The 13888-nt window shown below is 30.5% G+C and overlaps 1 long non-coding RNA gene across 4 annotated transcripts; it reads right to left on the bottom strand.

Moving 5' to 3' along the window:
- Window positions 1-6648: 6648 nt before the first annotated feature.
- On the bottom strand, window positions 6649-13470 carry LOC133671297 (uncharacterized). Of its 4 annotated transcripts, none has more exons than XR_009834272.1 (4): window positions 11622-13470; window positions 11407-11456; window positions 11231-11301; window positions 6649-6829 (listed from the first exon to the last, which is right to left on the bottom strand). It is a non-coding gene; the product is annotated as an uncharacterized LOC133671297 (long non-coding RNA). The 4 variants fall into 4 exon arrangements; XR_009834269.1 differs by having other exon boundaries at window positions 11407-11801; window positions 11907-13469; XR_009834271.1 differs by having other exon boundaries at window positions 11396-13470.
- Window positions 13471-13888: the final 418 nt, after the last annotated feature.

Genomic DNA, 13888 nt, shown 5'->3' with positions numbered 1-13888 from the left:
ATATGTGATAAAAATATTTTCATTTTAATACACGGGTCTTCTTTTCATGTCATTTTGAAGGAAAAAGTTTTACTCATAGTTATTAAATTTAATTTGAGATTCATGTCGATAGAAATAAATTTATAAATCAATAAATCAATTTAAGTTTATAATAAAATGATATTATTTTAATAAAAAATTAAAAATAAAATTCATTGAAATTTATAATATTAGCATATCTCATTTTAGTGTTCATATATATTCAAAAAAAAAAACCCTATATAGATTAGATTTGAGCTGATTTTTTGAATGATGTTAGGTTTGATAACTATGATTTTAAATAAGAGATTACTCAGGTAATGTCATGAGAATTTATATGCTTTAAGGATTGAATTGATAATTGAAATTTGTTTTATAAAATATTTATTTCTTAATAATGTGTATATTAATTCATTAAAGAAAAATAGCAGATAAATTATTATAGTTTAATTTAAACGATTGATCTCCGAGGAAAACTTCTCTTGAAAAACTTCTTAGGTATGGATGGTTATTGAATTATTTATCTCATGATTTGCTATCATTTTTTTTATAAGAAAATTCAAGAACATTATAATTCTGATTTACTTTCTTATTGAATATTCTATACCAATGGTGTTGTTTCTGACTAAATATCATCATCATCACATTTTTTTGTTGTTATTGATATCCACAACCATTATGCCCCCTAATGTTTCAAGATTCCTCAACCTCTACACGAAGGAGATGATTCTAGATTGCCGTCGTGCAACGTTACTAGGGGAGTTAATTTTTTTTAATAAACAATATTAGAGATAATTAAGAATTTTGACAATCAAGTTAAATTTTGATTGATTTAATATCACAATAAAAAATGAGGTAACAAAAAAATTAATATATAAAAATATTAAAGACATTCAATGTAATTAAAAAAATAATTACGATTTTAAAAAGGTTAAATAAGCTAAAAACTAACTTAAAAGGGGTTTCAATTGAAAAAAAAAATTAAAAAATATTTTATTAAAATATATAAAAAAGGTAATAGTTGAAAAAAAAACAAAAAAAAAAGTAATTACAAAAAGGAAAAACGATCTGAAAACATAAAAAAATTTTTAAAAAAAAAACAATTTTAAAATTTAAGGGAACGCGGTGTCCCAAACATGCTTTTAATGGATGTGGTCTTCACTTTTAATAATGTCTAAAAAAGTAGATTGAATCTCATAAAAACTTCTTAACGTGATTAATTTTGAGTTTTTGAATTGATTATAATGTGTTTTGTTGTTAGAAATAGGGGTATAAAGGTTGATAAAATAATTTTATTATATATTTTTAAGTGAAAAAAAAAGTTAAGATTTGGGTTTTTAGATCTAAAATATTGTTCAGATAATATTACTGAACAATATTATCAGATCACCAAAACAAAACTATTGTCCAAATAATTTACAAAAAAAAAATGGCAAACAAACCAACCTTTAAAGATAAGAAAAAGAATTGGCGGTGTTATCTAATTATGCTATCATTTTCATATATGAAAATGTTGTTTCTATATGATTTTTTTCAAACTTATTATATATTTACATTAAAATAATTTATTTATTTATTTATTTATTTTATTTAAACTTGCTTTTAAAATTATGAGAATTTTTTATAAAACAAGTTTTGATAAAAATATTAAAAATAATGCATTAATAAGGAAAAAAGTTTTTAACTAAACAAATACTTTTTTATCCTTATTTTAAGTCGTTTAATTTTTTTTTGAATATTAATTTTGATCACTTTTAATTTTTATAAAATAAATATAGCTGAATAAAGATATGTTTTGAAAAACATGTGTTAATAAAAAAAAATAATTTATACTAATAAATATAGCTGAATAAACATGTGTTATTAGAGATAATTAAAAATTTTGACAATCAAGTTAAATTTTGATTAATTTAATATCACAATAAAAAAATGAGATAACAACAAAAAATAAAAAAATAATTTTAAAGACATTCAATGTAATTAAAAAAAATAGTTACGATTTAAAAAAGATTAAATAATCTAAAAACTAACATAAGAGGGGTATTAATTAAAAAACAAAATTAAAACATATTTTATAAAAAGATATATAAAAGGTATTAGTTGAAAAAAAACATCAAGAAAGGAAAATCCCAGGCGCATGGGCCTTTAAGCCCAAGCCAGCGCGCTTGGGCCTGCTATTGTTTTCAGGTCATCTGTTCTTTTTCTTAAAAAAAAAAGAAGAATTGACAGATGACACGTCGCTCATTATGGTAGACGACATGTTATTTGTTAGCCCAAAATCCAACAACTATTTTGATAGCTGGAAATTTGGGTTTATGAGTTTGTTTTATCAAACAAAACTTGTTTTGCAACCATTTCAACCACAAAACACCGTACAAACATCTTTAAAACATCAAGAAAACCAACCTATCAACCTAATTAAAAAAAGGTCCAAACCACTAAAACAAACTGGAAAAAATATTGCATCATTAACCTAGATCTAGTTTTTAGGTTATATTGAGGCTTAAAACAACCACTATAAAACTCTCCTCACCTTGTGAAACTCGTTGACATCAATTTTAATATTTTTTGTGGTTGGGATCGTTGCTAACGAAGATCTCTTTCTTTCTTTCTCTCTCTTATAGAATCTAACGACTCCTCTCTCCCCTCCAATGAAAAAATTGCTGAAAAAAAAGAAAATAATTTTTCATACCAAGATGTATTTTTAAAAAAATTAAAGGGACCATGTAAACCCTCGTAAATAAATAAATAAATAAAAACAAACATAGGATCGAAGTAATGAGGTCTCAATGAGTAATGAAGATTCGGTATGAAATAAATGAATAAATAGTAGGAATGATAATAAATGTGTCATGTGAGAGAGAGAATGATCTCCATAAATAAATTTAAAGGTATCGTTGAAGTTGAAATGAAAGTCATGATTTTTAGTTTAAAACTCGTAACGTTGGTGAAACCAGTGACGAGTTTCATTGGATAAAAGAATAAGAAAAATGAGAAGATATGTAAACCCGGATAAAAAAAACTTATTTCGACAAATTAGTGATAAATGTGGTAATATTGAATTTATAGAGATAAATAAAGGGGAAATGTCACGAGAATCTAAGTAAATAAAATAATGCATGAAATGTGTGTTAATGGGAAAGAAATGAAGATGTAGAATAAGCATGTACAATGAATGATGTGCTGTTGAGGTTTTACATGATTATGATATGATTGAGAAATGAGTATAACTATACAGGATGATTGTCGTTAATTTGGGACCTCTAGGTATAAGGGAAACTCTACTGAAATTTCAGAGGGAATTTCAGCAAGTCTCAGATAAGTTCGATGGAAGAAAAAAAATACCCTTTTTTTTTAATTTAAGGCTCAAAGCTCTTGTACGAATGTATTAAATTACAGGGTGTTACAAACCAACCACCTTACAGCAAAAAAAGATTTGGGGGGGGGGGGAACAAATTTGAAAGTGTCACCTATGTTAATCACATTTTTTACTTTAGTCCCCTATCTTTTAATTCAACTCTCCCTCAAATAATGAACATGCAATTAGATGCTAATTTGAATTTAAAAGAACTCAATTGTGCAAAGAAATTTTTTTGGGGTGCCAAAGCATTAAATAAAAATTTTTGAAAAACATTACTGCTCCGATCCAAAATGTTTTCAACTACAATGAAAACACCACAAGACTTAATTTTGGTTAATATGCATTAATTTTAAGCTCTTATATTTTCATATGTAAGATTTAATTGTTGGAAACCACTAAATTCCCGGTATTCTTAGCTTAACATGTGAGAATAAGTGCATGTTGTTTTATTCAAATTTTTAGTTTTTTTTATTCAATTTGTTCTCCCTTTTGTCATTGTTATATAATTCACAAAATTAATATTGGTGATTAAGTGCTGATATAAAGCTCATTAAGTGTTTGTTTTTGTAGTGGAACATGCTTTTCAAATGAAAAAAATATCAAATTGATGCATTTTAAGTGTTTTTAATGATTCTAATGTGTTGACACAACAACTAAAAAAAATATGAAAATGTTTTTTGGATACATTTCAATTGAATTACATTAAGAAAGCATGGGAAAATTACAAACCTTTATAGCCTATACAAAACTCCAAGTTAGTCCAATTATGCTTTTGAAAAATTTTAAAATTTTTGACCCCGGCCCGAGTCTGACAGACCTAAGCGCGTGGGTCTAGCTTGGTTGCGAGACCCAAGCGCTTAGGTCTAGATCCAAGCATCATGGGTTTGACAAACACGCCTGATTTGACAAACAACAAACAAAGAGGACAATTGTGCACGTTAGTTATTAGGAGAGAGAAAAGAAAGAAAAAACACAAACAATCGATCACCGGCGGCAACCCAACTAGTATCTGTCTACACACGCCACACCACGTGGAAGAGGGCACGACTGCACATCTAGTGAGACGGTGGATGGCCAGATTTGGCCACCGGGAGGCATAACACGCACCTTTTTAATAGCGCAAGTGCCACCCTTTCCCCGAGAAAGAAAAAAGAGGCCAAAGAAATATCTTGCAAAAAGATGAGAAATTGAAAGTGAAACTATTATTACAATCCACAAAAAAAAATCTCTTAATCTACAGTGATTTCCCCACACCATTTAACTTTTAATATAATAGTCACTATTTAAAAAAGATTAAATAAGCCAAAACAAAATAACATAAGAGGGGTATTAATTAAAAAACAAACTTAAAAAATATTTTAAAAAGACAAAAAAGATATTAATTGAAAAAAACAAAGAAAATTACCAAGAAAGGAAAAACTTAAGCGCATGAGCCTTGAAGCCCAGACACGTGCTCTTGGGCTTGCCATTTTTTTTCCAGGTCATCTGTATTTTTTTTTGAAAAAGAAAGAATTGGCAGACAACATGTCACTCGTTGTGGCAGAGGGCGTGTTGCGTGTCAGCTCAAAATTCAACCACTATTATGGTGGCTAAAAAAATCAGGTTTGCGAGTTTTTTTACCAAAAAACTCATTTTTCACCAAAACACCTATTTTTCAACCATTTCAACCACAAAACACCCTTAAAACACCAAGAAACCAACCTATCAACCTAATAAACCCAAAAAGGTCTAGACCTCTAAAAAAAACCATAAAAAATATTGCATCTTGGACCTAGATTTGATTTTTTTTAAGCTACATTAAGACTTAATACACCACTGTAAGAACACCCTTAAAACACCAAGAAACCAACCTATCAACCTAATAAAACCAAAAAGGTCTAGACCTCTAAAAAAAACCATAAAAAATATTGCATCTTGGACCTAGATCTGATTTTTTTAAGCTACATTAAGACTTAATACACCACTGTAAGACTTCCCTCACCTAGTGAACCAGTTTAACCTTGATGTTAGATTCTAGAGGTGTTTAAATCATTGGCCCGCATGCATAACACAGGTCAAATCATATTTTTTTAATGCAAAAAAATGGATAGACATTGCTAATGTGTTTTCTAGTACAAAAAGATTTAAACTACACGAGGGTTTGTATGAGGAAAAAATAATTATTTTTTCTATTTGCTACTAACATTTATTTCGGGTATAAACAATGTCTTTAAAAAGTGTTCAACAAAGAAGAAAAGAATTGTGGAGGAAAGACATGATAGAATGGAAGCTATTATGGAAGTGTTAATGGATAAGTTTGATAAAATGATTAGTGATTAGTAGACAAGGAGTTCCTAGTTGTAAGGAAAAGAAAGTTGAAATGCCTACCATTAGGGCTACAATGAATGATGAGAGTGTGGGCGATAATTATGAAGAAAAGAAATAGAAGTTCTTAAAGCCTGATGATTAGAAAGTTGCTATGAAATTGGTAAAGAAGCAACAAAGAGAGAACCCCTTTCATACTGGATGTCATATTAGTAATAAGATATGTAATATGATTATTGATAGTGAAAGTTGTACTAACGTTGCGAGTACTATTCTTATTAAAAAATTGGATTTGAACATTATTGAGAATGACAGACCTTATAAGCTTCGATGATTGAATGAATGTGGTGAAGTTATGATTATTAAATAGGTTTTGATTACTTTTTCAATTGGAAAGTATAAGGATGAGGTTTTGTGTGATGCGGTTCTCATGTATGCTAGTCATTTATTATTAGGGAGACCTTGATAATTTGACAGAAAGGCAAAGCATGATGGATTTAAAAATAAGTATTCTCTTGAGAAGGATGAAAGGGCATACACACTTGCATCATTGTCACCTAGACATGTTTATGAAGACCAATTAAAGCTGAAAAGAGAAAGCAAAACCGAGGAGACAAATAAACCATATGAGGTAATGTGTAACAACCTCAAAAGTTCAATCAATATATTCATTTAACTTCCACATAAAGGGTAAATGGAGCAAAAAAATTTTTTTGAGGTCCCAAGTTATCGACAATTTATCCTACACATAATTATAATCGCATCCCACCCATAATAACATCTATAATTGGTATAAATCAATCATTTAATTCATTCGAGAATATACTCAGGACAAATCTTCATTCTCAATCTCCATCTCATATCACATACATAAGTTAGTAATTAAGAGAACCATCCAAGCACTGAAATTTCATATACAAGCACAACACAGTTTAGCATTTTGAACATAAGCTAGTACACTATAATTTCCCAAGCATAGATTAATACATTAATATTCCAAAAACAAAATAATATAAGGAGTATATTATTCTATTCAGGTTACATGTTTACTGCATAATAAAATTACATGAAAAATCCCCAAGTTCCTAACTTATACAAAAAGGGAGAAGGAACCTAAATTCTACTCCTGACAAGAATGGAAGGGACCTGCAAAACATAAATTTTCCATATAATTAAAAATAACTAAAATACAAACAATTCATGGAAGAAAATTTATACAGCACATCTACCTACTTAAGTCATATGCAATTCAATATACCACCACCAACCCCTTTTGAGGATTATCCAATTTATTTCCTTTAACTACTTCTCCCCACGTTAGAAAGACTACTACCGACACTAATGACCTCCATTGGTGTCTTAGTTGCCCATCTTGTGGTCAACTAATAATATTCATAAAAATGCCGACACTAACATGACCGTTGATGTCATTAACTATTTTTGGACCGAAATAGTTAATCAATGTTCTATGTTACCTTGGGAGGTCCTTGGGTATGCCAATGTCAAGGATTCTTGATTTATTACTTAAAAGTACATTTTTATCAAGGTTTTATATCATCATTTTGTACTTGAAGTATCAATAACTCCTTAACTAGAGCATGCTTTATAATAACATGTCTAATAATATAAGATACCTTTAAGGAATTAAGGTTAATCCCATGTTTTTCTTGTTTTTAGAAATTCATTCTCAATCTTTTGATATCTTGTACCTTTTTTGTACCATTTCTTAGTCTTGAGCATGTTTTTGAATTGTACCCCCTTTGAACACACCTACAATCTATATAAAAAAAATTTCTAAGTTGAACACACTTGGACCCTTATCCTAAGATTAAAAAGAGGAAGGTGACATTAAAGGGACTAGGATCTTAAAGCTTGCATAACCAATTCTCAACTAAATGAGAAATTTACTCTCATATATTAGACTACAAAGGGAAACCTGGTAGCCTCATTAGAGTTTCAAGTAACCTATTATGGTTGAACTTGAGCCCATAAAAAAATTCTATTATTGATGACGAAGTTGGGTTAGCTAGATTACCCATTCATATATAGATGAAACTTGAGCTCACAATAACTTATTATGGTTGAACTTGAGCCCACAATAAGCTCACAAAGGATTAAACTGAAAGAATAAGGGAAAGTAACAAACTTGAAAAAAAAAATCTATGATTATATCAAAAAGATTTAAAAAATTAAGGGACTAATTGAGAGAAAGGAGGAAAGTATACGTTAGAAAAACTTGTCACCTTTAGGCAGCGTTTAGGTTGTCCTTTGTGCTTTAATTGGTGGTGTCTTTGATGACGTTGAAATCGTTGAGATGTCCTCTTCCCTATAAGGTGGTGCATGTGGCAATAGGAAATCATGTATGGCTTCGACAACCTATTTTTCTTTTCTTTCTCTTTCTCTTTTTTCTTTCTCATTGCCTCAGTTTGCATGACTAAATTATTCATTTCTCCCTTTCAGATCTCAACATTTTCCTATTCTTCAATTCTAGTTACTTGACTCTTAATATTTAGAAAAATAAAGAATTCAAATAATATCTTACAAAATTGAGTACCAGCTTAATGCTGGGATATTTTTCAATACTGTGATAACTAAATAAAAGCTAAATTAAAATAAATTATCAACTTTAAATCCTAATAAACATAAAATATAAGGACTAAATTAAAAATAAAAAAAATCAATAACAAGAAAAAGGGCCAAAACATTAAAAAAAAACTACAAAACACTTTGGATTACTATTATAATCCATAATGTTTTATGGGTACGGGGGAACAGTGTTTTTTCCACACCCTTTAGTTTTAGTTGGAGATAGCATATATAAGCATATTAACCTTGTTGTTAGACTCCAGTGGTGTTTAGATTGTTGTCCCGGTAGCATAGCACATGCCAAATCATTTTTTTTAGTTCAAAAAATGGATAGACGTTGCTAACGTATTTTTTAATAGAAAAATATTTAAACTAAACGAGGATTAACCCGATGTGATTTAATTCACTTGGTAAGTCCAAAGGCAGTTGGACAACTAGCAAAAACAACAACAAAAATAAATATTCATAAAACCAAGCCCTAATAAAATAGCATGACATTTATATGAGACTATTTTAACTTCATAAAAAGCAAAACAAAATAAATAAATAAATAACCAACATTGAAAAGTGAAATTAAATCAAGAAAAAAACAAAGTATAAAAAAGGGCTTAGACGTGCATGCCTAGGTGGCCTAGCATGCACGTCTAAGCCTTAATAAAAAAAGCTTAGGTGTACAGGCCTACCAAGTTAGGCCCACATGTTTGGGCCTTCAATACTATTATTTTTTAAGGGGCAAAGGGTTATTGGAAAGTTCGAGCAAGGATGTGTTTCACTTAAAAATTATTTTTTAAACCATTTTTCACGTATGCAACACCCAAAAAACCTAAATAAACCCATTTATGCCTTTAAATAACCTAAAAAGGTCCAAAGATGAAAAAAATCAATTTGAAACTCAAAACCTTTTTTATGGTAGATCTACTCTCTCAAGCAATTTGAAGATGAAGTAGAACTCTATTAGAACTTTTCTCATCAAATATAATCTATTTACACCAAGATCGACAACTTTAGTAGTTTGAATCGGTGTTAACCAATTTTCTCTCTCTACGATCAAAATCTAATAACTTTCTCACTCGTAGCTCAAAATAGAGATTGAAAAAAAAAAGAGAAATGAAGTTTTTAATAAAATGAGAATTTTTGAAAAACTAAATGAACTGAAAATGGGTAAGTTGTGAAGTTAGAGGATTAAGGTCAACTTTATGGGTTAATTTTGAAGCGACCACTTTGTTTCTCTATTGTTTTTTAGTTTGGTATCTTGTCTTTCAGCTTTACCTTTGCTTAAAAAATTAGAAGCAACTGGCTTTCAATTTGACCACAAAAGGATCGAGTTGAAGAGAAAAAAGTTTGATGATCGATTTTTTTAAGAAGAAGATGACACTTTAGATTCTTGTAAAAAATGTCCATAAGTTTTAGTTTATTTTGTAATTTATAATGGCCTAAGATTTACACCCACAACCATTCGGCCCATAATATATAATAGAATAAAATTTATGCTACCCGCGCGATGCCATGAGAAACTTTTTAAATTGTGAATCAACTAAGTTTGCATTAAAAGACAATTATAATGTGAAAAAAAGGCATAAAAAGAACTACACAAAAAAAATATCAGGAACGTAAAGAAAAAAAGATGAAAGGCATAGAGATGCGAGTGTACATGCAAAAAGGTTTGTTTCAAGACTTAAAAAAGAAAGAGTTCTTAAAAAGTAACATTGTCATATATCTAATATGATCAATGATTTAACAAATAAAAACAAAAGGTGAGGTAGGCAGTAACAAATTGCAAGAACTATTAAAAAATATGATAACTAAATAAAAAAATTAACATTAACAAGCTAAATTAAACAAAAAAATTTCATTCAAAGAAAAAAACACAGAAAAAAGCAAAAAATAAAAAACCATAAAGACATAGAAAACGAAAAAAAAAAGAAAAAGAAAAAAAACCAGAAAAAAAATAAAAACAGAAAAAGAAGAAAGAAAGAGAAGAAGACTGCTCAGTGTTTCACTATGGACTTCCACAGTGAAACACTGAGCAGTTTTAGTTTATTGTTAATTCATCTGACAAGGCAGATAGGGAACCCATTCAACCCACCATGCATATTTAAGTAGCAAAACAGTCATTGCATGAACAGAATGGAAACCAGTTTTGTTAAAAATAAAGGCAGTCACCAAATCAATCATATTCTCAACTGCTTTCTCCAGTAGGTGTAGTCAAGTTGCAGCAGCAACAATTTTATCCTGATTGAATAATGCTCATAATCCTTACCAGCATCCATTACAGAAACGCTAATAAAGGTATTGCACAGTCACAGTATGTAGAGAGACATCAAAATTTAAAAACAAACTATCATTGCTAGCAAAACACGTAACAGCCTTATTGGCAGCCTAGGAAAGCACGAAAAAGATCTGGGAAAAAATTATGGGCAGCAGCATTTGTTAACACAACACATGGGCATAAAGGGCAAATATGTGAATGATGTGCATCACTATTGATAAAACTAATGTTCATAATCCTTACCAGCACCCATTAAAGAAATGCTAATAAGAGCATCGCACAGTCACAGTATAAAGAGACATCAAAAGTCTAAAAACAAACTATCATTGCCAGCAAAACATGTAACAGCCTTATTAGCAGCCTAGGAAAGCACGGAAAAGATCTAGGAAAATATAACAGGCATGGATGGAAGGATAGTGGCAGAATCCTAGATTGTTATCCCAATCAATGGTGGCCAAAGTTTGACTTTCTGAACTAAAATAAAATTATGCCTCATGATAGAACAACTAATTCAAAAGAAATTCTGGAGCATTGTGGGAGAAGCTTTGTAAAGATAAAGATAAGCTTATATGTTAGAAGAAGAAGAAAACAAATATAAAATTCAGGATCCTTCTTCTTTCGTAATAAGATGTGGACCATTATTTACACTCCATACCTCAGAAAAGAAAAAGAAGTAGGTTATGAAGTATTACCGGGATGTGATTGTCGGAATTATCAACACAATCTCAACAAAAGCAGATAAAACATGATGCCCTGCACCTTCCTGTTGAATAACAACAATCATTAGAATACAAACTTAAAACGGTGACATTGAGAAACTACCTCAATCTCATAGATATTCAAACCATGTAGCTTACATGGAACATACCTATGCTCGACCAAATCATAAGCCTGCCGGAAATTTCTCACTTCAAATCACTGCAAAAGGATGTGCTTTTACAATTGTCAATATTGGCAACAGAATGATCTATACTCTTGTCATGGTATATAAGAATTTTCATCAAACAAGCAAAGGTTAGTGTTTCTATTATCAAATGAAACTACTTTCTATTATCAATTGAAACTACTTGCCGAAGTTCGGACCTTGTAAACCTCACTAAATCCTCCTTGCCCAAGAAGGTTTAAAAGGGCATATTGATGATTTAAAATCTGAAAATTATTAAAACTTGAATCATCCTCATCTCGTATCCTTTTCAATTCACGTATAAGACGTCCCTCTTCCAGTTTATAGCCGTCTCTCTCATGCAAAATTGTCTCTTCCTCCTACAGATAATCAACAATTCAATAACAAGGGATGCATGTATAATGGAGCACTTGCAACTTTTGCAATACTTGCAAAATGCAGCATCTCCATAAAGAATGACTTACACGCTACACGTTCACTAGACAAGATTTAGAAATCTCATCCTGGATGAGAAAATCTTCTTCATGTGCTCCAGATTCTGCATTTGTACCATCACCTTTGCCTTCATAGTAACAAAAACTAATGTTAATACTCAAAATGTATCTTAATAAATCACAAATAGCAGATAGACATTGTAAAAGCATGAGGAATAATTCGTTTCTTTTTATTTACTCATTTTTCAGTGACAAGTAATATTATTTTTCTAGGGTTTGAGGCCAAGACACATCAGTGCAACATCAATCTATCACCTCTAGTGCAACAGGTGGCAATAATAAACGATAATAAACTATTTTCTTCCAAAAAGTCACCCACCTCAATTAGCAACAAATATACAGAAACTTTTGGGGCAATGTATTACCATACACCCATTAGCATATAGGCATGCATGACAGCAAGCAAGAGGCCTATCAGAAAGCAGATCATAAATATGGAAGTAGCTTGGAAGGCCACAAAAGCTTCATGTGAAACAGAACAAATACCTGTTAAGGATAAGTACAGTTGCTTCTCACAAGGTTGAGATATCTTACCTCGATGCGATCTGTTCTAAATTTAATAAGCTCCTCTTTAAGATCTTTTATTTCTTAGTTTAGCTGGGATAGTTCATGTTTTTCCTGTGGTGTTAAGTGATCAATGAGCTCTGTGCCCACCTCACCTTGTTTCGTGGTCACAGTGGCTTTAAGCTCACTATTTGATTAGTGACATCTACAAGAGATTTTTCCTATAAATAGGACCCAACGACAGAGGAATAAGAACACTTGTGGTCTTAGCTTATCAAATTCAACAATAAGTTCACTTTCCTTTTTCACCATGATCTACAAAAGCAGAAAAGTCTAGTCAAACTATGCCCTTTCAATAAGCCTGACCAAAATAGAAAGAGAAAAGGATACATGCTTCTTGTAGCTTGTTTCTCTATGCTTTATGACTATTGAATCCTTCATGAGACTAGAAAATAACGATTTCAGCTCTGCAGCTCTCAACGTAGGCATTTCGCTCTTTGAAGTCTGCATTCAGCCTATAATTTTCTTCCTGAAGTAGATGACTTATTTAAAATCAAAAAATCAGAATATAAAGGAAATGGCAAGAGAGGCACGAGGACTTGCAACAATAGAGTTAAGAAGTTCAATTGCATACTCATACCAAGTAGCAAAACATACTTATCTAATTTCAATTAATCCATACATTTACACATAAACCTTGAAGACAGCTCATCATAAAACTAGAAATTTTCAAAGGGGTCTTGTTTTTAGTATAATGGTGGGCATCTACTAGTTACTGCTATAGACCTTGAATAAATCCCGAACATTTGTAGCTAGTACAACATCTGGAAAAGGTAAAAAACTTATCATCGAAGTGTCCAGTTAATGTGGAAAATAAAAATCAATTATTTCTCATAACAAGATGGTTCCGGTTCCTTGGACTAAAACGAAAAATCACCCAACAACAAGTGAAGGAAAGAAAACCTAGAAATCCACAAAAGCTTCCTTGAATCTACGACGAAAGTAGAAGAGTTTATATCCACAAGAGTAAGGAAACCTGTATAAATTGCAAAAAATCAAATTTCACTCGACTATGTGTGTCCATTCAGGTCCCCCAAATCCTCCACTAGGTCAAATCAAAGAAGGTATAAAATCCCCTAACATATTAATTTAAGTAACAAAATACACAAATAATGATGTTTTAATTACTTATTTGCAAATTCTCCATCTACTAGACTGTGTTTTATTATTACCGACCATGTTAGCTGTATAAATTAGTTTATTGACAGTAGAGGACAAAAACCTAAAGTGAGGCCCTTTCAGCTGAAATTATAGCTTAGGTAGTAATATGTAGAAAATTTTAGTTGAGGAGATACCTTACATTTTAGCATAGCATCATCCTGAAAGCAAAGCACATGTTAAATAAAAGCATTCAACATTTTTTATCCCCAAAAAATAATTAGCATTTT

This window comes from Populus nigra, chromosome 13 (genome assembly GCF_951802175.1).
Source record: "Populus nigra chromosome 13, ddPopNigr1.1, whole genome shotgun sequence".
Taxonomy (NCBI): Eukaryota; Viridiplantae; Streptophyta; class Magnoliopsida; order Malpighiales; family Salicaceae; genus Populus; species Populus nigra.
This window is presented reverse-complemented; position numbering and strand designations above follow the sequence as displayed.